At 50.7% G+C, this 26,856-nt stretch overlaps 1 long non-coding RNA gene across 1 annotated transcript; it reads left to right on the top strand.

The window, feature by feature from the left end:
* The first annotated feature begins 23,781 nt into the window (after positions 1-23,781).
* Positions 23,782-24,393, top strand: LOC123185716 (uncharacterized). The gene is made up of 3 exons (XR_006493476.1): positions 23,782-23,862; positions 23,939-24,006; positions 24,105-24,393. It is a non-coding gene; the product is annotated as an uncharacterized lncRNA (long non-coding RNA).
* Positions 24,394-26,856: the final 2,463 nt, after the last annotated feature.

Here is a 26,856-nt window from a genome sequence, read left to right as displayed (position 1 = left end):
GCCTTCCCCCAGCCGACTACCCTTCAGGCCGACTACAAGTGGGTGGCCCGACGCTAAAAACCTCGTACAGAAAGTCACGAGAGGGCCGACTCCAAGAAGCCGGCCGTGAGAAGGCCGACACCAAGAAGCCGGCCCCCCCTCCAGCAGGTGGCCAAGATCGTGCCCTCAGAGTCTACACCCACAGAACGGTGATGAGACGGGGCGTGGCTACAGTGAAGCCTGCCACCCCCGAATCCCGGAGCGTGCATGACCATAGTGCGCCGTACGGGGCGGCCATCACCCATCCGGCGCGGCACTATTGCCATGTTGATCATGACATCACCCACTGCGAGCTATCAGTACGATCCGTGGGTGGCGGGCCCCCTCAGTCAGGGAGACACCTAAAGGTGGCCAGGCCTCCCCCAGTCGGCCTGGGGTGCAGCCAACTCCCAATAGCCGGCTAGTTCACTCCCTCGAAGGAGGCGCCCCATTAAGGAGATAAGACGAGGTAAGGCTACAGCGATAAGCCGCCCGGCGGCAGCACTGTAGCCATGCTTACCACAACCAAGCCCTCGTCACCAAAGGCGAGGCAACAGTAACCAGCCTCTGACAAGACCCCCGAGCGGTGGGACCGGCCTGTCGACTAGAAGGCCGGCAGCCGGCGGGGTCCACCAGTCGGCGGGCCCCATCGGTCGACGGAGAAGCCAGCGAGCGTAGACACAGACGGCTAGGGCCCACGCCCAACCGGATTACCATTGTACCCTTGGGTGTAGGCCTATATAAACCCCCCAGGGCACCCATGCAGAGGGATCTTTTTCAGTAATTTTAGACACCGGATCGAGAGGAGAAGCGGGCTAGCCTGGCCCTTCTTCATCCTTTCACGGAACAGCTCAAGGAGCCTCTTGTAGCTACTTGTTGATCTAGTGACCATGCGGAGACCCCGCAGAGCAGAAGTAGGGGTGTTATCTCCACGGAGAGCCCTGAAGCTGGGTAAGATCCGCCGGCGTGCATGTCTTCGCCTTATCCCGTTTCCAGGCACCGGCGATGTTTTATTGGCTCCCACAATGATAAGCCACCCGTTGGCATATGTCGCTCCAACCACCCGACATTTGGTGCCCACCGTGGGGCCAGGTGCACCATCGTCCGGAGACCTGTTCTGGACAGGAACCCTCTTCTTTCCCAGCGAGCGTAGCCAGCCCGGCTCGCCCAATGGCGCTTGCCCCGACGCGCTGCAAGGCGTCGCCGACGCCTGCGTGGCGAGCTGCCTCGCCTATCTTCTTGGCGAGGCTCGCATCTCCGCCGAGCCCGCGTCCGACGCGGGCACAGGCTGCCCCAAGAGCCATCTCGTAAGCCTCCTCGACCAACTTCACGTCTCTGGCGAGCTCGCCACGAACTTGGAGTCGGTTGGCTCCACCGACCCGATGCTTGTCGACTCTGACACGGCATCGCTTGACGCCTTCCCCACCAACGTAGTGATCATCGACGACCCTCTTCCTCGAGCCGACAGCAGCGACAGCGCCATCATCGAGGTACTGGTCATCAGCCATGGCGCTGCCTCTAGCGAAAACGTCCACACGCCCTGCAGGCGGCGCCACACGACTTGTCTGCCCCCATCCCGGCCGACACCGACGCCAAGACACTGGAGACGCGCCGCCTCGCCCTCGTTGCGGAGGGCCAGAAGCTAGCCTCCATGAGACGCCTCGCCGAGGCTCACCAGCACGAAGTCGACCGTGCCGCTTTCGGCACACCGCTTCCCGACGGGCCTAGCCGCGTCGGCGTCATCATGAAACACGGCGCGGCTATCGCCGACATGTTGGGAGCAGACCGCCCAGTCTATGCCACGCCTCTCGAGAACCTACGCGCCGCCCAGGCGGCCGCAGACGAGCTGAATTGACTGGAGCCCGACGAGCTTCCCTACATGACCAGACGCATCCAGCAGCTTATCGACGCGGCCATAGATCGGCATGAAGCCGGTGTCCGCGCCGAAAGACCTCCCCCATGCCGAGAATACAACGCGACATCCCGAACGCCGACTACGGGCAACACCCGCGCAAGGAAAGAAAAGGAGCCGGCTGCCAGCCGCAGCCGGACTCGGATCTCCATTGAGCGTGACGCAGAAGGCCTCCCTTGAGCTGTGGAGTGGCGGGGCGACCCGCCTTCCCCTCCGCCTCGTGAGGAGATATATGTTGGGGAACGTAGTAATTTCAAAAAAATTCCTATGCACACGCAAGATCATGGTGATGTATAGCAACAAGAGGGGAGAGTGTTGTCTACGTGCCCTCGTAGACCGACAGCGGAAGCGTTATGAAAACGCGGTTGATGTAGTCGTACGTCTTCACGGCCCGACCGATCAAGCACCGAAACTACGGCACCTCCGAGTTCTAGCACACGTTCAACTCGATGATGATCCCCGGACTCTGATCCAGCAAAGTGTCGGGGAAGAGTTCCGTCACCACGACGGCGTGGTGACGATCTTGATGTTCTACTGTCGCAGGGCTTTGCCTAAGCACTACTACAATATTATCGAGGACTATGGTGGAGGGGGGCACCGCGCACGGCTAAGAGAACGATCTTGAAGATCAACTTGTGTGTCTAGAGGTGTCCCCTGCCCCCGTATATAAAGGAGCAACGGGGGGTGCGGCCGGCCCTAGGAGGAGGCGCGCAGGAGGAGTCCTACTCCTACCGGGAGTAGGACTCCCCCCTTTCCCTAGTTGGATTAGGACTTGGGGGAAGGAGGAGCGGGAAGAAAGGAAAGAGGGGCGCCGCCCCCCTCCTTGTCCAATTCGGACTTGGGGGGGGGGAGGGGCGCGCGGCAGCCCCTAGGCCTCCTCTCCTCTTCCTCCACTAGGCCCATTAAGGCCCATTAGGTTACCGGGGGGTTCCGGTAACCTCCCGGTACTCCGGTAAAATGCCGATTTCACCCGGAACACTTCCGATGTCCAAACATAGGCTTCCAATATATCAATCTTTATGTCTCGACCATTTCGAGACTCCTCGTCATGTCCATGATCACATCCGGGACTCCAAACAAACTTCGGTACATCAAAATATATAAACTCATAATGAAACTGTCATCGTAACGTTAAGCGTGCGGACCCTACGGGTTCGAGAACAATGTAGACATGACCGAGACATGTCTCCGGTCAATAACCAATAGCGGAACCTGGATGCTCATATTGGCTCCTACATATTCTATGAAGATCTTTATCGGTCAGACCGCATAACAACATACGTTGTTCCCTTTGTCATCGGTATGTTACTTGCCCGAGATTCGATCGTCGGTATCTCAATACCTAGTTCAATCTCGTTACCGGCAAGTCTCTTTACTCGTTTCGTAATACATCATCTCGCAACTAACTCATTAGTTGCAATGCTTGCAAGGCTTATGTGATGTGCATTACCGAGAGGGCCCAGAGATACCTCTCCGACAATCGGAGTGACAAATCCTAATCTCGAAATACGCCAACCCAACATGTACCTTTGGAGACACCTGTAGAGCTCCTTTATAATCACCCAGTTACGTTGTGACGTTTGGTAGCACACAAAGTGTTCCTCCGGCAAACGGGAGTTGCATAATCTCATAGTCATAGGAACATGTATAAGTCATGAAGAAAGCAATAGCAACATACTAAACGATCGGGTGCTAAGCTAATGGAATGGGTCATGTCAATCACATCATTCTCCTAATGATGTGATCCCGTTAATCAAATGACAACACATGTCTATGGTTAGGAAACATAACCATCTTTGATTAACGAGCTAGTCAAGTAGAGGCACACTAGTGACGTTTAGTTTGTCTATGTATTCACACAAGTATTATGTTTCCGGATAATACAATTCTAGCATGAATAATAAACATTTATCATGATATAAGGAAATAAATAATAACTTTATTATTGCCTCTAGGGCATATTTCCTTCAGTCTCCCACTTGCACTAGAGTCAATAATCTAGATTACACAGTAATGATTCTAACACCCATGGAGCTTTGGTGCTGATCATGTTTTGCTCATGGAAGAGGCTTAGTCAACGGGTCTGCTACATTCAGATCCGTATGTATCTTGCAAATCTCTATGTCTCCCACCTGGACTAGATCCCGGATGGAATTGAAGCGTCTCTTGATGTGCTTGGTTCTCTTGTGAAATCTGGATTCCTTTGCCAAGGCAATTGCACCAGTATTGTCACAAAAGATTTTCATTGGACCCGATGCACTAGGTATGACACCTAGATCGGATATGAACTCCTTCATCCAGACTCCTTCGTTTGCTGCTTCCGAAGCAGCTATGTACTCTGCTTCACATGTAGATCCCGCCACAACGCTTTGTTTAGAACTGCACCAACTGACAGCTCCACCGTTTAATGTAAACACGTATCCGGTTTGCGATTTAGAATCGTCCGGATCAGTGTCAAAGCTTGCATCAACGTAACCATTTACGATGAGCTCTTTGTCACCTCCATATACGAGAAACATATCCTTAGTCCTTTTCAGGTATTTCAGGATGTTCTTGACCGCTGTCCAGTGATCCACTCCTGGATTACTTTGGTACCTCCCTGCTAGACTTATAGCAAGACATACATCAGGTCTGGTACACAGCATTGCATACATGATAGAGCCTATGGCTGAAGCATAGGGAACATCTTTCATTTTCTCTCTATCTTCTGCAGTGGTCGGGCATTGAGTCTTACTCAATTTCACACCTTGTAACACAGGCAAGAATCCTTTCTTTGCTTGATCCATTTTGAACTTCTTCAAAACTTTGTCAAGGTATATGCTTTGTGTATGTCCAATTAATCGTCTTGATCTATCTCTATAGATCTTAATGCCCAATATGTAAGCAGCTTCACCGAGGTCTTTCATTGAAATACTCTTATTCAAGTATCCCTTTATGCTATGCAGAAATTCTATATCATTTCCGATTAGTAACATGTCATCTACATATAATATCAGAAATGCTACAGAGCTCCCACTCACTTTCTTGTAAATACAGGCTTCTCCAAAAGTCTGTACAAAACCAAATGCTTTGATCATATTATCAAAGCGTTTATTCCAACTCCGAGAGGCTTGCACCAGTCCATAAATGGATCGCTGGAACTTGCACACTTTGTTAGCTCCCTTTGGATCGACAAAACCTTCTGGTTGCATCATATACAACTCTTCTTCCAAAAATCCATTCAGGAATGCAGTTTTGACATCCATCTGCCAAATTTCATGATCATAAAATGTGGCAATTGCTAACATGATTCGAACAGACTTAAGCATCGCTACGGGTGAGAAGGTCTCATCGTAGTCAATCCCTTGAACTTGTCGAAAACCTTTTGCGACAAGTCGAGCTTTGTAGACAGTAACATTACCGTCAGCGTCAGTCTTCTTCTTGAAGATCCATTTATTCTCAGTTGCTTGTCGATCATTGGGCAAGTCAACCAAAGTCCACACTTTGTTCTCATACATGGATCCCATCTCAGATTTCATGGCTTCAAGCCATTTTGCGGAATCTGGGCTCACCATCGCTTCTCCATAGTTCGTAGGTTCATCATGATCTAGTAGCATGACTTCCAGAACAGGATTACCGTACCACTCTGGTGCGGATCTTACTCTGGTTGATCTACGAGGTTCAGTAGTATCTTGTTCTGAAGTTTCATGATCATCATCATTAGCTTCCTCACTAATTGGTGTAGGTGTCACAGAAACTGGTTTCTGTGATGTACTACTTTCCAATAAGGGAGCAGGTACAGTTACCTCATCAAGTTCTACTTTCCTCCCACTCACTTCTTTCGAGAGAAACTCCTTCTCTAGAAAGTTTCCGAATTTAGCAACAAAAGTCTTGCCTTCGGATCTGTGATAGAAGGTGTATCCAATAGTTTCCTTTGGATATCCTATGAAGACACATTTCTCCGATTTGGGTTCGAGCTTATCAGGTTGAAGCTTTTTCACATAAGCATCGCAGCCCCAAACTTTCAGAAACGACAACTTTGGTTTCTTGCCAAACCACAGTTCATAAGGCGTCGTCTCAACGGATTTTGATGGTGCCCTATTTAACGTGAATGCGGCCGTCTCTAAAGCATAACCCCAAAATGATAGCGGTAAATCAGTAAGAGACATCATAGATCGCACCATATCTAGTAAAGTACGATTACGACGTTCGGACACACCATTACGCTGTGGTGTTCCGGGTGGCGTGAGTTGCGAAACTATTCCGCATTGTTTCAAATGTACACCAAACTCGTAACTCAAATATTCTCCTCCACGATCAGATCGTAGGAATTTTATTTTCTTGTTACGATGATTTTCAACTTCACTCTGAAATTCTTTGAACTTTTCAAATGTTTCAGATTTATGTTTCATTAAGTAGATATACCCATATCTGCTTAAGTCATCTGTGAAGGTGAGAAAATAACGATATCCGCCACGAGCCTCAACATTCATCGGGCCACATACATCTGTATGTATGATTTCCAACAAATCTGTTGCTCTCTCCATAGTACCGGAGAACGGTGTTTTGGTCATCTTGCCCATAAGGCACGGTTCGCAAGTACCAAGTGATTCATAATCAAGTGGTTCCAAAAGTCCATCAGTATGGAGTTTCTTCATGCGCTTTACACCGATATGACCTAAACGGCAGTGCCACAAATAAGTTGCACTATCATTATCAACTCTGCATCTTTTGGCTTCAACATTATGAATATGTGTGTCACTACTATCGAGATTTAATAAGAATAGACCACTCTTCAAGGGTGCATGACCATAAAAGATATTACTCATATAAATAGAACAACCATTATTCTCTGATTTAAATGAATAACCGTCTCGCATCAAACAAGATCCAGATATAATGTTCATGCTTAACGCTGGCACCAAATAACAATTATTTAGGTCTAATACTAATCCCGAAGGTAGATGTAGAGGTAGCGTGCCGACCGCGATCACATCGACTTTGGAACCATTTCCCACGCGCATCGTCACCTCGTCCTTAGCCAATCTTCGCTTAATCCGTAGTCCCTGTTTCGAGTTGCAAATATTAGCAACAGAACCAGTATCAAATACCCAGGTGCTACTGCGAGCATTAGTAAGGTACACATCAATAACATGTATATCACATATACCTTTGTTCACCTTGCCATCCTTCTTATCCGCCAAATACTTGGGGCAGTTCCGCTTCCAGTGACCAGTCTGCTTGCAGTAGAAGCACTCAGTTTCAGGCTTAGGTCCAGATTTGGGTTTCTTCTCCTGAGCAGCAACTTGCTTGCTGTTCTTTTTGAAGTTCCCCTTCTTCTTCCCTTTGCCCTTTTTCTTGAAACTAGTGGTCTTGTTGACCATCAACACTTGATGCTCCTTTTTGATTTCTACCTCCGCAGCTTTCAGCATTGCGAAGAGCTCGGGAATTGTCTTATTCATCCCTTGCATATTATAGTTCATCACGAAGCTCTTGTAGCTAGGTGGAAGTGATTGGAGAATTCTGTCAATGACGCAATCATCTGGAAGATTAACTCCCAATTGAATCAAGTGATTATTATACCCAGACATTTTGAGTATATGCTCACTGACAGAACTGTTCTCCTCCATCTTGCAGCTATAGAACTTATTGGAGACTTCATATCTCTCAATCCGGGCATTTGCTTGAAATATTAACTTCAACTCCTGGAACATCTCATATGCTCCATGACGTTCAAAACGTCGTTGAAGTCCCGATTCTAAGCCGTAAAGCATGGCACACTGAACTATCGAGTAGTCATCAGCTTTGCTCTGCCAGACGTTCATAACATCTGGTGTTGCTCCAGCAGCAGGCCTGGCACCCAGCGGTGCTTCCAGGACGTAATTCTTCTGTGCAGCAATGAGGATAATCCTCAAGTTACGGACCCAGTCCGTGTAATTGCTACCATCATCTTTCAACTTTGCTTTCTCAAGGAACGCATTAAAATTCAACGGAACAACAGCACGGGCCATCTATCTACAATCAAACATAAACAAGCAAGATACTATCAGGTACTAAGTTCATGATAAATTTAAGTTCAATTAATCATATTACTAAAGAACTCCCACTTAGATAGACATCCCTCTAATCCTCTAAGTGATCACGTGATCCAAATCAACTAAACCATGTCCGATCATCACGTGAGATGGAGTAGTTTCATTGGTGAACATCACTATGTTGATCATATCTACTATATGATTCACGCTCGACCTTTCGGTCTCCGTGTTCCGAGGCCATATCTGTATATGCTTGGCTCGTCAAGTATAACCTGAGTATTCCGCGTGTGCAACTGTTTTGCACCCGTTGTATTTGAACGTAGAGCCTATCACACCCGATCATCACGTGGTGTCTCAGCACGAAGAACTTTCGCAACGGTGCATACTCAGGGAGAACACTTCTTGATAATTAGTGAGAGATCATCTTAAAATGCTACCGTCAATCAAAGCAAGATAAGATGCATAAAAGATAAACATCACATGCAATCAATATAAGTGATATGATATGGCCATCATCATCTTGTGCTTGTGATCTCCATCTTCGAAGCACCGTCATGATCACCATCGTCACCGGCGCGACACCTTGATCACCATCGTAGCATCGTTGTCGTCTCGCCAATCTTATGCTTCCACGACTATCGCTACCGCTTAGTGATAAAGTAAAGCATTACAGCGCAATTGCATTGCATACAATAAAAGCGACAACCATATGGCTCCTTCCAGCTGCCGATAACTCGGTTACAAAACATGATCATCTCATACAATAAAATTTAGCATCATGTCTTGACCATATCACATCACAACATGCCCTGCAAAAACAAGTTAGACGTCCTCTACTTTGTTGTTGCAAGTTTTACGTGGCTGCTACGGGCTTAAGCAAGAACCAATCTTACCTACGCATCAAAACCACAATGATAGTTTGTCAAGTTGGTGATGTTTTAACCTTCACAAGGACCGGGCGTAGCCACACTTGGTTCAACTAAAGTTGGAGAAACTGACACCCGCCAGCCACATGTGTGCAAAGCACATCGGTAGAACCAGTCTCGCGTAAGCGTACGCGTAATGTCGGTTTGCGCCGCTTCATCCAACAATACCGCCGAACCAAAGTATGACATGCTGGTAAGCAGTATGACTTATATTGCCCACAACTCACTTGTGTTCTACTCGTGCATATAACATCAACACATAAAATCTAGGCTTGGATGCCACTGTTGGGGAACGTAGTAATTTCAAAAAATTTCCTACGCACACGCAAGATCATGGTGATGTATAGCAACGAGAGGGGGGAGTGTTGCCTACGTACCCTCATAGACCGACAGCGGAAGCGTTATGACAACGCGGTTGATGTAGTCGTACGTCTTCACGGCCCGACCGATCAAGCACCGAAACTACGACACCTCCGAGTTCTAGCACACGTTCAGCTCGATGACGATCCCCGGACTCCGATCCAGCAAAGTGTCGGGGAAGAGTTCCGTCAGCACGACGGCGTGGTGACGATCTTGATGTTCTACTGTCGCAGGGCTTCGCCTAAGCACCACTACAATATTATCGAGGACTATGGTGGAGGGGGGCACCGCACACGGCTAAGAGAACGATCATGAAGATCAACTTGTGTGTCTAGAGGTGCCCCCCGCCCCCGTATATAAAGGAGCAAGGGGGGTGCGGCCGGCCCTAGGAGGAGGCGCGCAGGAGGAGTCCTACTCCTACCGGGAGTAGGACTCCCCCCTTTCCCTAGTTGGATTAGGACTTGGGGGGAAGGAGGAGAGGGAAGAAAGGAAAGGGGGGGCGCCACCCCCCTCATTGTCCAATTCGGACTTGGGGGGGAAGGGGCGCGCGGAAGCCCCTAGGCCTCCTCTCCTCTTCCTCCACTAGGCCCATTAAGGCCCATTAGGTTATCGGGGGGTTCCGGTAACCTCCTGGTACTCCGGTAAAATGCCGATTTCACCCGGAACACTTCCGATGTCCAAACATAGGCTTCCAATATATCAATCTTTATGTCTCGACCATTTCGAGACTCCTCGTCATCTCCGTGATCACATCCGGGACTCCGAACAAACTTCGGTACATCAAAATATATAAACTCATAATGAAACTATCATCGTAACGTTAAGCGTGCGGACCCTACGGGTTCGAGAACAATGTAGACATGACCGAGACATGTCTCCGGTCAATAACCAATAGCGGAACCTGGATGCTCATATTGGCTCCTACATATTCTATGGAGATCTTTATCGTTCAGACCGCATAACAACATACGTTGTTCCCTTTGTCATCGGTATGTTACTTGCCCGAGATTCGATCGTCGGTATCTCAATACCTAGTTCAATCTCGTTACCGGCAAGTCTCTTTACTCGTTTCGTAATACATCATCTCACAAATAACTCATTAGTTGCAATGCTTGCAAGGCTTATGTGATGTGCATTACCGAGAGGGCCCAGAGATACCTCTCCGACAATCGGAGTGACAAATCCTAATCTCGAAATACGCCAACCCAACATGTACCTTTGGAGACACCTGTAGAGCTCCTTTATAATCACCCAGTTATGTTGTGACGTTTGGTAGCACACAAAGTGTTCCTCCGGCAAACGGGAGTTCATAATCTTATAGTCATAGGAACATGTATAAGTCGTGAAGAAAGCAATAGCAACATACTAAACGATCGGGTGCTAAGCTAATGGAATCGGTCATGTCAATCACATCATTCTCCTAATGATGTGATGCCATTAATCAAATGACAACACATGTCTATGGTTAGGAAACATAACCATCTTTGATTAACGAGCTAGTCAAGTAGAGGCACACTAGTGACGTTTAGTTTGTCTATGCATTCACACAAGTATTATGTTTCCGGATAATACAATTCTAGCATGAATAATAAACATTTATCATGATATAAAGAAATAAATAATAACTTTATTATTGCCTCTAGGGCATATTTCCTTCAAGATATCCTACTTCGCCGCCTGTCACGCATCCGACTCTCAGCGGCCGACTGGGCCGCCGCGAAGGAGTCGGCGAGAATGACGCTCGCCACCGGATCGATCGCCTAGCGCGATCCCTGGCTCTGGAAGAAGAAGATGATGTGGGCCCGCCTTGCTTCGGCCCCCGCATCCGCGACGAGCCCTTCCCCAAAGGGTTCTCGCTCCCAAGAGACACGCCCAAGTATAACGGCTCCGTGAAGCCGGAAAATTGGTTGATCGACTACTCTACAGCGGTTCGCATAGCAAACGGCAACAGGCGTGTTGCCGTGAAGTATGTCCCCCTCATGCTCCAGGGCACGACGCTCACCTGGCTCAATAGCCTCAAGCCTTACAGCGTCAACAGCTGGCTAGACTTCACATAAGCCTTCATCCGTAACTTCACTAGCACCTACAAGCGGGCTCCCAAGCCCCGACAGCTCTCCTTGTGTGCCAAGGGCCCAACGAATCAACTCACGACTACCTCACGCGTTGGGCCGAGCTCCGCAATTCCTGCGAGGGGGTGCACGAGGTTCAAGCTATAGAGTACTTCATCGCCGGGTGCCGAGAAGGCACCCTCCTCAAGCACCGACTCCTCTGCGACGAGCCGACTACCCTCGACGAGCTGCTGGTCATAGTTGATAAATACGCCACGGCCGATTCCTCAATGAAGACCGAGCTCCGAGTAGATCCCTCCGGGGAGGTGCTTGCTCCGAGTCGCAAGACGCCGGCAGGAGACTCCAGCCGACGCCCGTACCAGAACGACCACAAGCGCAAGACTCCCGTGCCGCCTTCCACCAGTCGACAAATGGCCACAGTCGAAGACGAACAACCCAAAGGGCGTCCCACGCCCAAGAAGCAGAAAGGCAACAGGCCAGCCTGGCAGCCGGCTTTCTCCTACGAGCAAGCACTTGATGCCCCCTGCAAGTTCCACAGCGGCGCGAAGCCTTCAAACCACACGACCCGAAAATGCAACTGGCTCACGCGGATCTCCAAGGGCGAGGGGATAGCGCCGCCTCCGACTGCTGGTCAGCCGCCTCCGGCCCCTCCACAGCCGACCGCTCGACCAGCAGTCGGGGCTGTTCAGGACGAGTTCCCTGACGAGCAAGCCGTCTACGTCGTCTTTACAAGCCAACCAGAAGACCGGCGTAGCCGACGCTGACAGCATCAAGAAGTCAACGCAGTTGCCTCCAACAACCCCGAGTTCATGCACTGGCATGCTTCTGCGCAACACAAGGCATCCGGCTAGACCTAGCGTCCGTTGCCCACCCCCAGTCAAACGGCCAGGTCGAGCGAGCAAACGGCCTCATCCTCTCCGGCATCAAGCCTCGACTGGTCGTGCCACTAGAGCGTTCGGTCGGCTGTTGGCTCGACGAGCTGCCGGCCATCCTCTGGAGTTTGCGCACTACCCCAAACAAGTCAACCGGCTTCACCCCTTTCTTCCTTGTATATGGTGTCGAGGCTGTCATCCCAACTGACATCGAGTTCGACTCACCTCAGGTCACCATGTACATGGAGGCGGAGGCTAAGGAAGCACGAGAAGACGGGGTCGACCTGCTGGAAGAAGGCCGGCTGTTAGCCCTCAGCCGGTCCGCCATCTACCAGCAGGGTCTGTGCCGCTAACACAGCTGGAAGGTCAGGCCAAGATCCTTCCAAGAGGGCGATCTTGTGCTTCAGCTGATCCAGCGAACAGCCGGCCAGCACAAGCTCTCGGCCCCTTGGGAGGGCCCCTTCATCATCAGTAGAGCTTCAGGCAATGACTCCTACTACTTAATCGACGCGCAGAAGCCAAAGGCACGCAAGAGAGTTGATTCCGGCAAGGAGTCGGAATGACCATGGAACGCCAATCTCCTCCGAAGATTTTACAGTTAAAAAGCAGTATGTAGCACGCAACCTTTTGTACTAAGTACGAGACAAAGGGTCCCCTGAGGAGCACTCGGGGACTACCCTCTTTTATCTATGAATGATGAGTATCACACATATGATTATGTTACTACATTTTTTTTCGTCCGGCATCGGGTTCGACCAGTCGGCCCGGGGACTCGCCGCCTCGAGTTATATCTAAAGTTCTGCCTGCAGTCAGACAAGTAGTGTGTCGGCACCCAAGCCCCTCTCTTGTCAAAAGTTACAGCTGGAAGAATCGACTGTCCGACTGAGAAGAGCCAAGGGCAGAAAAGGATGCCCACACGAAAAATGGTTAAGGACTAACGAACTTATATAACACGAGCCGGCCTCCCGCCCCGCCAACCGGCTACCAAAGCAGCCGGCTGGCCTGCTTCCCGTTCACCTTGATACAGTCTAAGAAAGCTCGAGTACTTGTCTTCCCAAAAATAACCAAGTCCTTCTCCAGCCACAGACTGCGGAGCAGCTGTCTGGCTAGGAAGGCGGCGGCCAAGGGAAGGTGGCAAAGGAAAAAGCCAAAAGGATGAAAAGCAAACATGAACGGAAGCCAAACACATGCATAATTATATTTACACAAAAGACCTTCAAAAGGCCAGCATTCAACATAGTTTGAATACACCCCCAGTGGGTGGAACTGTGCAAATTTAATAAAGGTTGTTCAAAAAAGTAACAAGCAGGAAAGCAAGGATGGCGGATCAGGCCAAGGGAACGACGGGCGAGTCGGGCAGGTTGGTGGAGACGACACTGCCGGCTGGAGGAGTCACCGACTGGCGAATCTCGGCATGATCATCACCTCTTGCAGGCAGCGCGCTTGCACGTGCCTCGCTGCTGGAGGCACGATGAGGCTGAGACGGGCTGGTCGCTTCGCCGTCTGGCACAACGTCTTCACCATCCTCTCCCTCTTCCTCTTCGCCCTCATTGCTGGAAGCAATCTCCTCCGCCGAGTCCTCACCTTCTGCCGGGTTCAGCCCGAACCACTCCTCCGGCTGAGCGACACCGTCATCATCCACCTCAGGGGCGAAGGCACTAGTGTCGGTGTACTCGGCGATCGCCGAGGCGCGCCGGACGATAGCCGGCCGCACCACCTCCAGCTCCTCGTCAGCCTCCTGCCGCCAGGTGCTCAGCTGGTCCAAGTTCATCCCAGGATACCAAGCTTGGACGAACTCCAGCGCCCGCCCAACGCCGGACCAGGCCGCTGACGCCTTCCAAGCCTCGAAGCGGCCGACTGCGACCTCCAGCCAGTCGGCAGTCCGACTTGGGGTGCGGGGAACCACCTTGCCGGGCCAGAGGGCGGCCAACACTTGCGCCCCGGCGTGCTGAAGATGGGGAGCATGCGGTGGACCGGCTGCAGGCGGGCTTGAAGCGCCAGCAGTTGCTCTTCAAGTGACCAACTGGCACCCGGCGTGATCTCGGCCCCTGCCTGCCGTCGCGCGTCGCGGTAGGCCTCGATGGCTTGGGTAGCGGCAACAGAGTAACCGGGAAATTAATCTTCACAAAAAAAAGCAGTAGCACAAAATCAAAAGACGAACCAGATGGCAGGAGGCAGGCAAAGAAACAAAGAAGAAGGCGGCCTACCGTCGATTAAATCCTCCACCCGGCTGTAGCCTTGATTCAGCGCCTGCCTTGCCTCGGCCCAGTTCGCCGCCTCGGTTTTATACTCGGCTTTGAGGGCAGCCTCGTTGTCTTGCGCCACCGTCAGGGCCGCCTTGTGGCTCTCCTCCTGGTCGGCCAGTTTTTTGGCCAGGCGATCGCGCTCCTGAGTCAGGGCGGTGCACTCGGCCTCTTTAGCGCGGAGGGCGGACTGGGCTTCGCTTAGCTGGCCTCTCAGGTCCGCATTGGCCCCTGCAGATACGAAGAAAGAAGCCGTCAGGAGAAGATCCGACCCGACTGCTCACCAGTCGACACGAATATCGGGGACTACACCCAGTGGGTGCGCTGACGCGCCCCCACTTGAGGTAAAAGATGAAGCACTTACTCCGACTCTCGGTCAGGTCAGTGGCCTTCTGGTCCAACTCCTGGGCCTGGGAGTTGAAGGCAGCTGCGCGGAGGTTGTGGTACTCCTGCAGATAAGACAAGAGATGCGAGTAAGGACAAGACGACAATCAAAGTCTACTAAGAAGTTCCAAGCCGCCTGCTCAGCAATCGACTCGGAACTCAGGGACTACACCCAGTGGGTGTGCTGACGCGCCCCCACGAAAGAAATCAGGAGCAATCAACAAAAGGCGGGGGGGGGGGGGGCTCACCCAAATAGCTGTTCGAGTCATGAGAAACTCTTGAGTATACTGCTTCAGCGCGGCGGCTTGGTCCTGAAGCCGGCTCCGGACGTCTTGCACCGCCACTTTCAGCGTGGCCGTCCCACCGCCCGTCATCCACCCAGACGAGTTGTCGCCGACCGCCTCCGGGTCCTGGGCCGACAGGCTGGCGCCCGCGGCCTTTTGCGACTCCGGCGCCGAAGTCGCCTTCCCAGCGCGCTGGCGAGACGGCGGCAAGACCACAAGGTCCGTCCTCACAGTCGGCTCGCCTCCAGCCGGCTGCACAGCCGGCGCGTCAGGCCGGCCACCTTGGCCTGTTCCAGCCGGCGGCGTTAGTTCCGCCTCCATCTTCATCGCCAACTGGCCGCGGCCGGCCTCCTCCGCCGGGTGCACTGGGGTGTCGGGAGCCGCGGCGTGAAGGGGGATGACGAGCCGCGGAGGCTGGTTCCGCTGGGCCTCCGCCTTCTTCTCCGCGACTGCGGCCTCTGCCTGGGCCTTGGCGGCCGCATCGGCTCGCGCCTCCGCCGACTTCTCCTCCGCTTCCCGAGCCGCCCTCCGATCCTCCACCTCCCGCTCCTCCCGCGCGTTTCGCTCCGTCGCCTCTAGGAGATCAGCGCGGGGATCCACACGGCGGGAGCTTGAAGACCCTCCCACGGCTTCGACTACGGAGGCGGCAGAGGCCCGCTCGAGAGAAAGAGGGGCCTTGTTTGATAAATCAAGGGGAGGGCTTAGAAGAATATAAACCGAAGAAGAAAAAGAAAGGCGTAAGAAAAACGACACGTACGCTGAAACCGCCTGCGGCTGCTTCACCACCTTGCGAAAGCGGGCCGCCTTCGCGGCCGCCTCATCCCGCTTGGTCGCCGCTGTGGTACTCTTGGGCTTCTTTGGCCGACTGCTGAAGTGGGTCGACGCGGCCCGGCGTTTCTGCGCGCCACCATGAGCAACCGGCGCGGCAGATGGACCCGCCCCTTGATGATCGGGCACCGGTCGGCGGCGCGGAATGACTTCGGCCTCGTCATCATCCGGCCAGTCCTTGAAGGCGGCCCCGAGCCCAGCACCACCTGCCTCGCCGCCTCCCCCTACGACGTCGTCTTCCATGGCGGCCGCCCCCAGGTCCGGGTCGTCGGCATCGTCCACCGCGCGGTCGGGAAGGAACTGGCGTTCCACCCCCGCAGCCCAGGTTGCCGGCGGAAGCATGGGATTCTGCCAAAAACAGGCCGACTGGTCAGGAGTCGGCCATCATGAACCCGGCAACAAGAAAAGAAGAAAAGAAGAGAAACTTACCATAGGCGGAGGATTGGCACGAGAGTATGGCTCCTTGCCGTACTGCCACTCCTTGGTGAGCTTGCAGTTGGAAATGTAGTTCACCATGTAAGACACCTCGGCGTGAGGCATCTCCTTGGTGCTTAGCCGGCACGGGTCGAAGCGGCCGATCATCTGGCAGATCATGTGAGGTCGGCCCTAGAGCGGGAGCACCCGGTGCTCCATGAAGACGGCCACCAGGTCGGCCCCGGTCAGGCCCTCCAACTGGATCATCATTCGGAGCCGCGCGACGGCGGCGGCCCCACCCTGAGTCAGCGACCTGGCCCGATAGGACCAGGAGGGCTGCCTCCCAGCCGGCGGGCCAGGTGCGTAAGCCGGCAGATTGCCGAAGTCGCCTTGCGGAGCGACGTTCTTCACATAGAAGTAAGATTTTTGCCATAGCTTCACCGACTGGATCAGCAGAATGGACGGAAACGGATTGTTGTCGCTCGTCCTTCGCATGGCGATGAAGGCACCGCATGGGGCGGGCACGCCCGCGACGACAGTGCCAAGCTTGCACTGGAAGAAGTCCCCCCAGAGTTCGAGGGTGGGGAGGACGCAAAGAAAGCCCTCGCACAGGGCAACGAAGGCCGACAGCAGCGTCACCGCGTTTGGAGTGAGGTGATGCGGCTGGAGATGATAAAACTCCAAGAAGGAGCGGAAGAACCCGCTCGCCGGCAGGCCGAAGCCGCGCAGGCAGTGCGAGCGGAAGATTACCTGCTCGCCCTCCTCCGGCGCTGGCGAGATCTCCGTCTCAGGCGCGAGACGGACCCGCACGTGGTTCGCGCCAGGCAGCCGCCGCGTCTAGCGAGGGAACTCGATGTGGTCTTCATGGACGTTGGAGCCATCCCAGGAGCTCGACAGCGCCATGGGGACGGTGCGGCGACGAGAAAGGCGTGGCGGCGGGGAGCACGCGACCCTATTGCGGCTAAGCAACGGTGAGCCAAGAAGATTGGCGGGAAGGCCGAGCGGTGGCGGGTAGCTGTGGCGACAGAGAGGAGGAAGAAGAAGAAGGAAGGGGTGGAGCGAGGGCGAGCATGCGAGCGTCTGCCGCTCCCTTCCTCTCCCCCTACATATAGCCTCGTACGGCGAAGCCGAGGAAGCGTGGCTTGGGGGATGTGGGATTGACTGCGCCCACTCCCCCATGCCCCGCGATTAAAGCGCCTTCATGGCATGCGGTAACCGTCGCTGGGAGGCGCACGGTCCATCCGGGCCGCAGAAGATCCGTGCGTGGACCGAGGCCCGGTAGTGGCGGGCCCTGGACTACGACGGCGTCCCGTCGCGCGCGTGGGCTGGCAGGCCCTTCCAGCCATAGGATGCCATGTGGCGCGTAGGCGGCAAGCGGTCAGCTCGCAGCCTAATTCGCGCGCCGCCTGGTTCCCGCCTTCGAGCTTCGAAGACCTCCAGAAGACGGCGCACCTAATCAAAGACGGCTCCCAGTTTCCGACTCCTCAAGATAGGAAGCTGATTGAGCTTCTCGTGTTTTTTTTGCCTCGGAGCCCAACCAGCTTCGGGGACTACTGTCGGAGTAAATGACCACGGGTAGCCTAGCCGGCTCCCCCTGGCTCTTCAGAAAAATTATAGGCCGATCGAGCCTTCAAGCACCTAAGGCGTAAGGCCGCCTTCCCCCAGCCGACTACCCTTAGGCCGACTACAAGAGGGCGGCCCGACGCTAAAAACCTCGTACAGAAAGTCACGAGAGGGCCGACTCCAAGAATCCGACCGTGAGAAGGCCGACTCCAAGAAGCCGGGCCCCCTCCAGCAGGCGGCCAAGCTCGTGCCCTCAGAGTCTGCACCCACATAACGACGATGAGACGGGGCGTGGCTACAGTGAAGCCTGCCACCCCCGAATCCCAGAGCGCGCATGATCACAGTGCGCTGTACGGGGCGACCATCACCCGTCCGACGCGGCACTGTTGCCATGTTGATCATGACGTCACCCACGGCGAGCTGTCAGTACGATCCGTGGGTGGAGGGCCCCTCAGTCAGGGAGACAGCTAAAGGCGGCCAGGCCTCCCCCAGTCGGCCTGGGGTGCGGCCGACTCCTAATAGCCTGCTAGTTCACTCCCTCGAAGGAGGCGCCACGTTAAGGAGATAAGACGAGGTAAGGCTACAGCGATAAGCCGCCCGGCGGCAACACTGTAGCCATGCTTACCACAACTAAGCCCTCGTCACCAAAGACAAGGCAACAGTAACCAGCCTCCGACAAGACCCCCGAGCGGTGGGACCGGCCTGTTGACCAGAAGGCCGGCAGCCAGCGGGGTCCACCAGTCGGCGGGCCCCATCGGTCGGCGGAGAAGCCGGCGAGGGCAAACACAGACGGCTAGGGCCCACGCCCAGCCGGATTACCATTGTACCCCTGGAGGTAGGCCTATATAAACCCCCAGGGCACCCATGCAGAGGGATCTTTTTCAGTAGTTTTAGACACCAGATCGAGAGGAGAAGCGGGCTAGCCTGGCCCTTCTTCATCCTTTCACCGAACAGCTCAAGGAGCCTCTTGTAGCTACTTGTTGATCTAGTGACTATGCGGAGACCCCGCAGAGCAGCAGTAGGGGTGTTATCTCCACGGAGAGCCCTGAAGTTGGGTAAGATCCGCCGGCGTGCATGTCTTCGCCTTATCCCGTTTCCAGGCACCGGCGATGTTTTATTCGTTCCCACAATGATAAGCCACCCGTTGGCATATGTCGCACCAACCACCTGACAGTCGGTGCGTTGGGCGCACTGCCAACCCAAATACAAAACTGGGCGGGCGGCCGATCCAAACGGACAAAAAAACGGATAAATGCGCCGTCCATTTGGGTCGTTCCATTGAAGTTGCTCTTAATGAACCGGCCGTCCGCCCAAATATTTAAGATGGGTTTTGGATGTTCGGTTGTAGATGCTCTAATTCATGTTTCTACAAAACGAGCATGAGGCGACCTTCCAAATTAATTCAGTGTCTCCGCAGCACAAGGTAGGCCATAGGATGGAGAATGGATTGGAAAAGTGACGGGCCGAGGCCTCGTGTGCAACCTGCAATCGCGGTGTCGGCTTGCATCAGCTGATGATAGAGGATGGGCAGGAAGATAGCCCTTCCTTCCGTGCACCCATGCACTTTTACCCATGGGAGATTGGGGCTGGTCCTTGTGCTCCACACATCGACGCACATACCGCAGTCCCGCCGACCGACCGAGAAGAGGTCACCGTACGTGTCACTTGGCAATAACCTACTGCCGCTGACTAATGTACAAATTAGTATTAACCCCCTCGCAAAAAGAAAAGAAAAGTATTAGCCGTGTAGTACCGCCAGTCTACTCTGGTCATTCTGTCTAAATGGAGGAATTGAGAAGACCGTATATAATTGGGCAGCGTCATATTGTTTTTCTGCTGGCAAACGAACCAGCACAAGACTTAAAAAAAACCTAGCAAAAGTCCATAACTAATTCGCCACCATTGTTTCTCTGCAGACAACAACTCTCAAAACACCATAACTTTTCTGCAGGCAACAAACTCGCAGAACATCATAAATGGTGATTATATGCTGTTTGTATTTTTCTCATCATTCATGTGGTGTCATGAGATGGTTGGTGCGGATATAATCATTGTTGTAGTTACCGATCGCAGATTTGATCGCTTTGGGGGTTTTATCATTTTTTTCCTCGCCTACGCATTGCTTATTGTTATATGACTTCGCTATTTCCCGGCGTGTTTTGTATGTATGAGTTGGTGTTGGCTGTGTGCTTCTATTGGCTATGTGTGTGCTCAGCGTCTTATGTATCTTCTTAATGCTTCATTTTAATCTAATAAAAATTATCCTTTATCAAAATTATATTGTTAGTGTTTTAGCCCAGCAAATGACAAAACGCCAAAGGCTAGCATGCGGTACTTAACTATCAGCACATTCCTCTCAACGAATACTGACTTGGTTAGTAAACTGCCCTAGCTACGTCAGCGTCATGAAATAGTTAAAAGCTCGAGGAAAACGCTTGTCAATGGTTACCCTGCGATGGCTCGACTAATTTAGGTTCACCAACTCCAAAACTCACAAAATAAACATGGGGGCCAGCGTTGAGGAAACAAACAAGGCAGCCCAATGGCCTAGCCGTGCGTGTTACTGTGGCCGTTCTGGCAAAATATTCTGCCATGTTCTTCTTTAACGATGACGATGACGATGACGCAGATGAGTTCGTGTTTTTTTCCCCGGGTCGCGATCTCACTTACCACATGCTGGATTCGTGGTCTGGCCGGGGAATGGGATCTCCCTTTCTTTGGCTCCCTGTCTGCATAGAGCCCCTTGCCGTGCATGTTTGCTGGCTCGTCCTCGTCGTAGGTAAACTATGGTACTCCTTTATAAATGGAGAGAATTCCTTATTTGATCCATTTTTAAAATCTACTCCTTCCGTAAACTAATATAAGAGCGTTTAGAATACTAAAGTAGTGAGTAGTTTCCTTTTTGACCCTAAAAATTTATTTTTCCTTTTTTGACACCACAACTTCATTTTCTTCCTTCCTTGACACATCTGTCAGTTTTTGCCGTTAGCAACGTTAACTGTGACTGGAAATGTCCTTCTTACCCCTGCCAGGACGCTGAAAAAGAACCTGGTTGACCGAATCGTCAAACAGGGCGCTCTGCTGGGTCACACCCCAGATTCCCTCCCTACTCTCCTTGATTCCCCTTTCCTCGATCCCTAACCCTAAAAAAATTTCACGGATGGAGGAGGGCGTGGCCGATGCTGCTACTGGTGGCGGGATGGATGGCGCAGTGGAGGGCGTGGCCGACGCTGCGCCGATCTCGGCCTCGGTCGGCCATGGCGAGGAGGCGATGGGCGGCCATGGCATGGAGGCGAAGGGCGGCCATGGCGGGGAGGCGGAGGCAGTTCCAGGCGCGCCACTGGAGGGCGTCCATGGCAGGGAGGCGGAGGGAGGTCCAGGTGCGGTGCCGGAGGGCGGCCATGGCGGGGAGGCAGAGGAAGGTCCAGGTGCGGCGCCGAAGCAGGGGAACGACGATGGTGCGACGACCTCAGATGCAAGTGCTCCGGCATGGCTACAAGGGTAAGTGCCTGTCTTCTCTATATTTGAGTATTTGCTGCCGTGATACGTCCTTGAACGAATAGATTACTTAGAGATTGATCCAAAATGCAACATATTTGCTTCACCTTTCTTGACATGATTTTTCTCAAAATGCAACACTATGTTCATATAAAACAGTGTACTTGAGATGGTTCGAAGATGCAACAGAGTAGTTAGAGATGGATATTTGTTGCTGCCAAATCTACAATGAGACAATAGACAAAGATTATGTTCATATAAAACAAATCTGTTATATTGGATAATCTGTTTACACATGGCGCTTTTTTTATTTAAAACACGAAGCAAGTATGTTCATGCACAATTGATCTTTTGCTTTTACAGGATGGATCCAAATTCAACATATTTGCTGAAAATCAAATTGCTTGACAACCCAAAAAAGGCTAGGAAGGATATCAAATGCTTTTGTTATGATAAGGTTATTGATTCCGACTTAACAAATTATAAGGACTTGGTTGAATCAATCGTAGAGCAGTACTCGCCTCGCTATTTAGAAGTTGCACATGTTCAGCACTATGATCCTTTTCTTAAAATCTACCCAGAAGTAACATCTGACCAAGAATTGGTGTCTATGTTTGAGAAAATCTCTAAGACAAAGGTTGTGCACTTGTTTGTTGCATATTGTGATCCATCTGAACCATATGAGCCTATCACAGAGTGGCATATTGATGTGCATATCCAACCTAGCAACACAGAACAAGACGATGATGATTATCTTTGCAACCCAATACCTAAGAATGAACATGTTGGTGTTGATGACAAAAATATTTATTTAGACGATGATGATTATGATAAATTAGATCCTCTTATCATGGTTCCCTGTTCCGATAAAGAAAGGGGCGAAGACGATGTTTCTGATCATGAGAGCGACGATGAGAGCGACGATGAGAGCGATGAGGAAGTAGAGGAAGATGAGGAAGTGCACGAGGCAGAGCATGCACCACATTTACAATATGATAAATTAGATCCTCCAATGATCGAAGGAAGAAAATATCCCAATATGGCAGAGTTTAAGTTGGCGCTTTCTCAACATGCAATCAAACATGAATTTGAGTTTAACACTGAGAAAAGTGCACCACATAGGTTCAGGGCTTATTGTTCAAGAAGGGATGAAGATAAGTGTCCATGGAGGATATATGCTTCTACAATGGAAGATGGGTGCACCGTAATGGTAATTTCTAATTTACTCATGTGTGCTTAAATTGTTAAAAGATCTTTACTAATTATCTATGTTTGTATTTTGTAGGTGAGAAAGAACTCTTGTGGTCATGATTACTCAAGTACAAAAATGAAAAAGAAGATAAAGAATGCAACCAAGTGGTGAATATTTGAGCACGTGAAGGATTGGCTAATTGAGGATGCAACTCTAGGACCAGAGGCATTGCGAAAGAAGCTTAAAGAGCACCATGGAATCAACATCAAGTACAAGAGAGTATACATGGGTAAGCTGCTGGCCTTGAAGGAACTATATGATGATTGGGATAGAAGCTTTGATAATCTGTATAGTTTTAAGGCACAAATTGAAAGGTGCTGCCCCGGTAGCATAGTGATAATTGAGCACCACACAATAAAAGATAAAATCAGATTTAAGAGATTTTTTGTCGCTTTGAAGCCTTGCATCGACGGGTTCCTTAGTGGTTGCAGGCCATACTTGGCAGTAGATAGCAGCTTCTTGACAGGCAGATTCAAGGGGCAATTGTCTAGTGCTACCACTCTTGATGGCCATAGTTGGATGTATCCAGTTTGTATGGGTGTTTTTGATTCTGAAACTAATGAGAATTGGATCTAGTTCATGCAATTGGTTAGGCAAGCCATATGATCCCCAAGGGGTTTAACCATATGCACCGACGCTGGGCAGCCAGTGATGACAGGTGTAAAAGAAGTGTTCCCAGGGAAGTTTCTGGCCTTCCTTGCAAACGTGGTCTAGCATTTATCACATCTCTTACCAATGCACGCATAGAGAACTATGTGGACTCGTGTTACTCCATTGACAAATTTAGAGCAGCTTATGACCAACTAATCCCTGCCATGGTTGACAAGAACCAGTGGCCTAAATCAGACCATGGATTCTTCATGTTTCCACCACTACTAAAAGCCACAGCGGGTAGGCCTAAAACTGAGAGGTATAAAGGCTGCAGTGAGAAGAAAAGAAAAGGCGGCCAACACTTATGCCCTATTTGCAAGGACTATGGGCATCATTGGCACAAATGCAAGAAGGGTAACCCAGATGACATTGCTGCTATTTTAGCTGTGAGGTAACTAATTTTATTGTATATTGTATCACTTGCATTTTTTTGTAAAAACCATACATGTTAACTACTTTTTTGTTGCTCATGTAGAGGACCACCAAAGAAGAGGACAAAGACCACCAAATCAGCTCTATCATCAATTGTGCCTTGCGAGGATGATGCTCCATCAGCCATGCGTTTTTCGCCAAGGTTAGCAACAACCATGCTCATAATTAAATATAATTAATTGTGCCTTTGTGTTCTAAGTGCATTCTTCTCACCATAGCCAAATCTTGGAGAAAACAACCAAGGAAAAGGGAAAGATGGTAAATTTGGATCCGAAGGAGCAAAAAGGTAACCTATGGTAGTTTTGAAGTTCAGTTCTAATGTTATGTTATGCATTGTTCTATTGTTAACTTGGGCTACTGTATGTCATGTATGTGTATGTCTAGATCAAGAACACATCCCATTTGTGGCGAACATGATGTCGCCAAAAAGAAAACACATGTTGCTGTGAAGGTACATGCCAAAAGAAAAAACAAAGAGGTTGCTGAAATTACTCCACACCTTCCTATGGTGCCACTTGACAGCCCTGCAATGGGTACACGCAGCAAGATATTCAACCCTGCTAGCCCTGCAATGAGCACACGAAGAAAAAGGAGACTTAGCTTGTGATTCTCATGTCATTACTTTCCGTATCATGTTTCATTTTGAAAACTAAGCTGTTTATGTGATATATGTGTGGACCTGGGCTCTTTACGTGCTATATGCAACCTGTTGTGAACTTGGACTATTATGTCATCTTTATGTGAACCTGCACTATTGTATGTCATCACTTTTATGTGAACCTGAATGTGTGTAGATGACCACATATGTGGGCTGTTTGCATATATCACTGGTAGAAAAAGGGCCTGTTGTCCTGGTTCGTAAGGGCCTTTTGTCCCGGTTCTGGAACCGGGACTAAAGGGTCGGTACTAATGCCCTGTCCCTTTAGTCCCGGTTCAATCCAGAACCGGGACAGATGGGCCTCCACGTGGCCTGTGCGCGGAGCCCGGGCAGGAGACCCTTTGGTCCCGGTTGGTGGCACCAACCGGGACCAATAGGCATCCACGCGTCAGCATTTCTGTGGTTGGGGTTTTTGCTTTTTTTTGAAAGGGGGGGGGGGGTTGGGGGTTTTGGGGGGTTAATTTAGGTGTTTCATATATTGTGTTTGCTAGCTATAATTAATAGAGAGAAGTGTCCTCTCTTATGTCCGTGCTTGGTCGACGCTACGTACTATACATACGTATAGAGAGGACTAGACACGCTAGCTAGCTAGTAAGCAAACGAAGGAAACAGAAGATCGTCATGAACATATATGCATACAGAGAGAAGTGATATCGACCACCTCTCCTTCTCCAAGAGATTGGTCGAACAACAAGTTCTCGTATATCTATTCGACACTACCGGCTACATATATACAATAATTATCTCTTACAAATATAATCATACGAACTCAGGGTCCACATAGTATTCTCCGTCTTCAGGGATCACGTGATCAAGAAAGAATGCCGCCAATTCCTCTTGAATTGCTCGCATGCGAGCTGGTGCTAGGAGTTCATCCCGCTTCCGAAACATCTAATTTAAAGAAGGGGGTCAATACATATATATATGAATGAATGAAACTCAACACAAATGATGGTAATAAAATAAAATTGTGAATGTTGTTAGTTACGTACTTCATATTGTTCGTCAGTGTAGCCCCGCTCACAGGTCGTGTGGCGGATGGACTCGCAAACGTAGTATCCACAGAAATTATTCCCTTGTTCCTGCCACAACCACTTTACAAGAAATAGAGGTCAATCAAACTGATAAGCAAGAATTTCAAATGGTATTGATGAAACTAGCGCTTGAATGACTAGTAGATGCACGGAACATGCTACTATAGTACTTACTTTCGGGTGTCTAAATTGCAGCTCCTTCGGCAGTCCCGGAGCTTTTCTGGTGAATTTTCTCCAAACCCTGCCGGACAAAGAAAACAATTACTTGATATATCGGGAAATGAACAAAATTGCTGATATGGTGGATAATGATCGATTTAACTTACTTCTCGAGTATTTGAGTCATGTCTGCATAGTCCTGGGGATCTTTTCGTCTTGAGTCTCAGACGGTTACTAGTCCCTGCTCAAGCTTAATCTCTAGGAGAATATAGTGGAAACTGCACACGCATGCATAACTCGTCAATTACATTACTATAACCTTGACTAATATATAAGGGAAACCGAATACGCACAAGACAGTAACACTCACTTGAAGTTGTAAGGAAAGAGTATTATATCTTTGTTTTCATTTATTACCAACGATCGTAGCAAGTTGGCCTCGATAGCTGCGGCATGAAATTTAACCTGAGTTGCATCTATGAGATATGTGTTAATGAACCCAATATCACCGACTTGTCTTTTCTTCAATTCGGCGATCTTCAATCTGCATAATATAGTGAGGATGATTATAAATATATGTAATGAAAGAGCTGAGCTATATAGAGAGACTTAATGACAGAAGTAGTACTACTTATAGACAGTAGCAGGCGACCGTTGTTTTATCGAGGGCCAATTGATTGAAAAACTGATAGAACTCCTCAAATGGAACAGGCAACAGTTCAATTCCAACGAGGTCATGCTCCTTTTTTTACTTTCACATACAAAGTACTCCTCCCCCCAGAGTATCTGCAGATTTTCAAGTACCAATCATGCAATCTTCGAATCATCGTTGATAGAGATCTTTCATCTTTGACGAGAGGCTTCCCGTACTCGTATCTTTGTATCTGCACCTCCATGGGTTCATAATGTACATCGTCGGGCAGGTAATCTGCAAGATTGCTATAACCGGGCACCATCCTCGGATCATTAGCGACGTTGTGGCTAGGCACCTTGAGCGGGGGGCACGATTGCTTCGCTTGTTCGCTGAGCTGGGCAATTTGTTTCCCAGCTCGTCGTTCTTTCAGCCTTTGATCACTGACAGTACTTCCCGACAGCTCCGCTTCGGCAAAATTCCTTTCCAATAATGCGCTCATAGTTTCCTTTCGGCGGAGACTTGGGTGGTTTTGTCAGGGCAGCCAGAGTGCGCTTCGCTTTCACGGGATCTACCTTCTCCTCCGGAAGTGGATGTCTCTTTGGTTTCAACCCTTGAAACCAGTCATCCACTTCGGTTCGTGCGATCTCGGCG

The sequence above is a fragment of the Triticum aestivum genome, chromosome 2A (assembly GCF_018294505.1).
Source record: "Triticum aestivum cultivar Chinese Spring chromosome 2A, IWGSC CS RefSeq v2.1, whole genome shotgun sequence".
In the NCBI taxonomy this organism is placed as follows: domain Eukaryota; kingdom Viridiplantae; phylum Streptophyta; class Magnoliopsida; order Poales; family Poaceae; genus Triticum; species Triticum aestivum.
The sequence above is the reverse complement of the archived record's forward strand: the minus strand, read 5'-3'. Positions and strand labels throughout refer to the sequence as shown.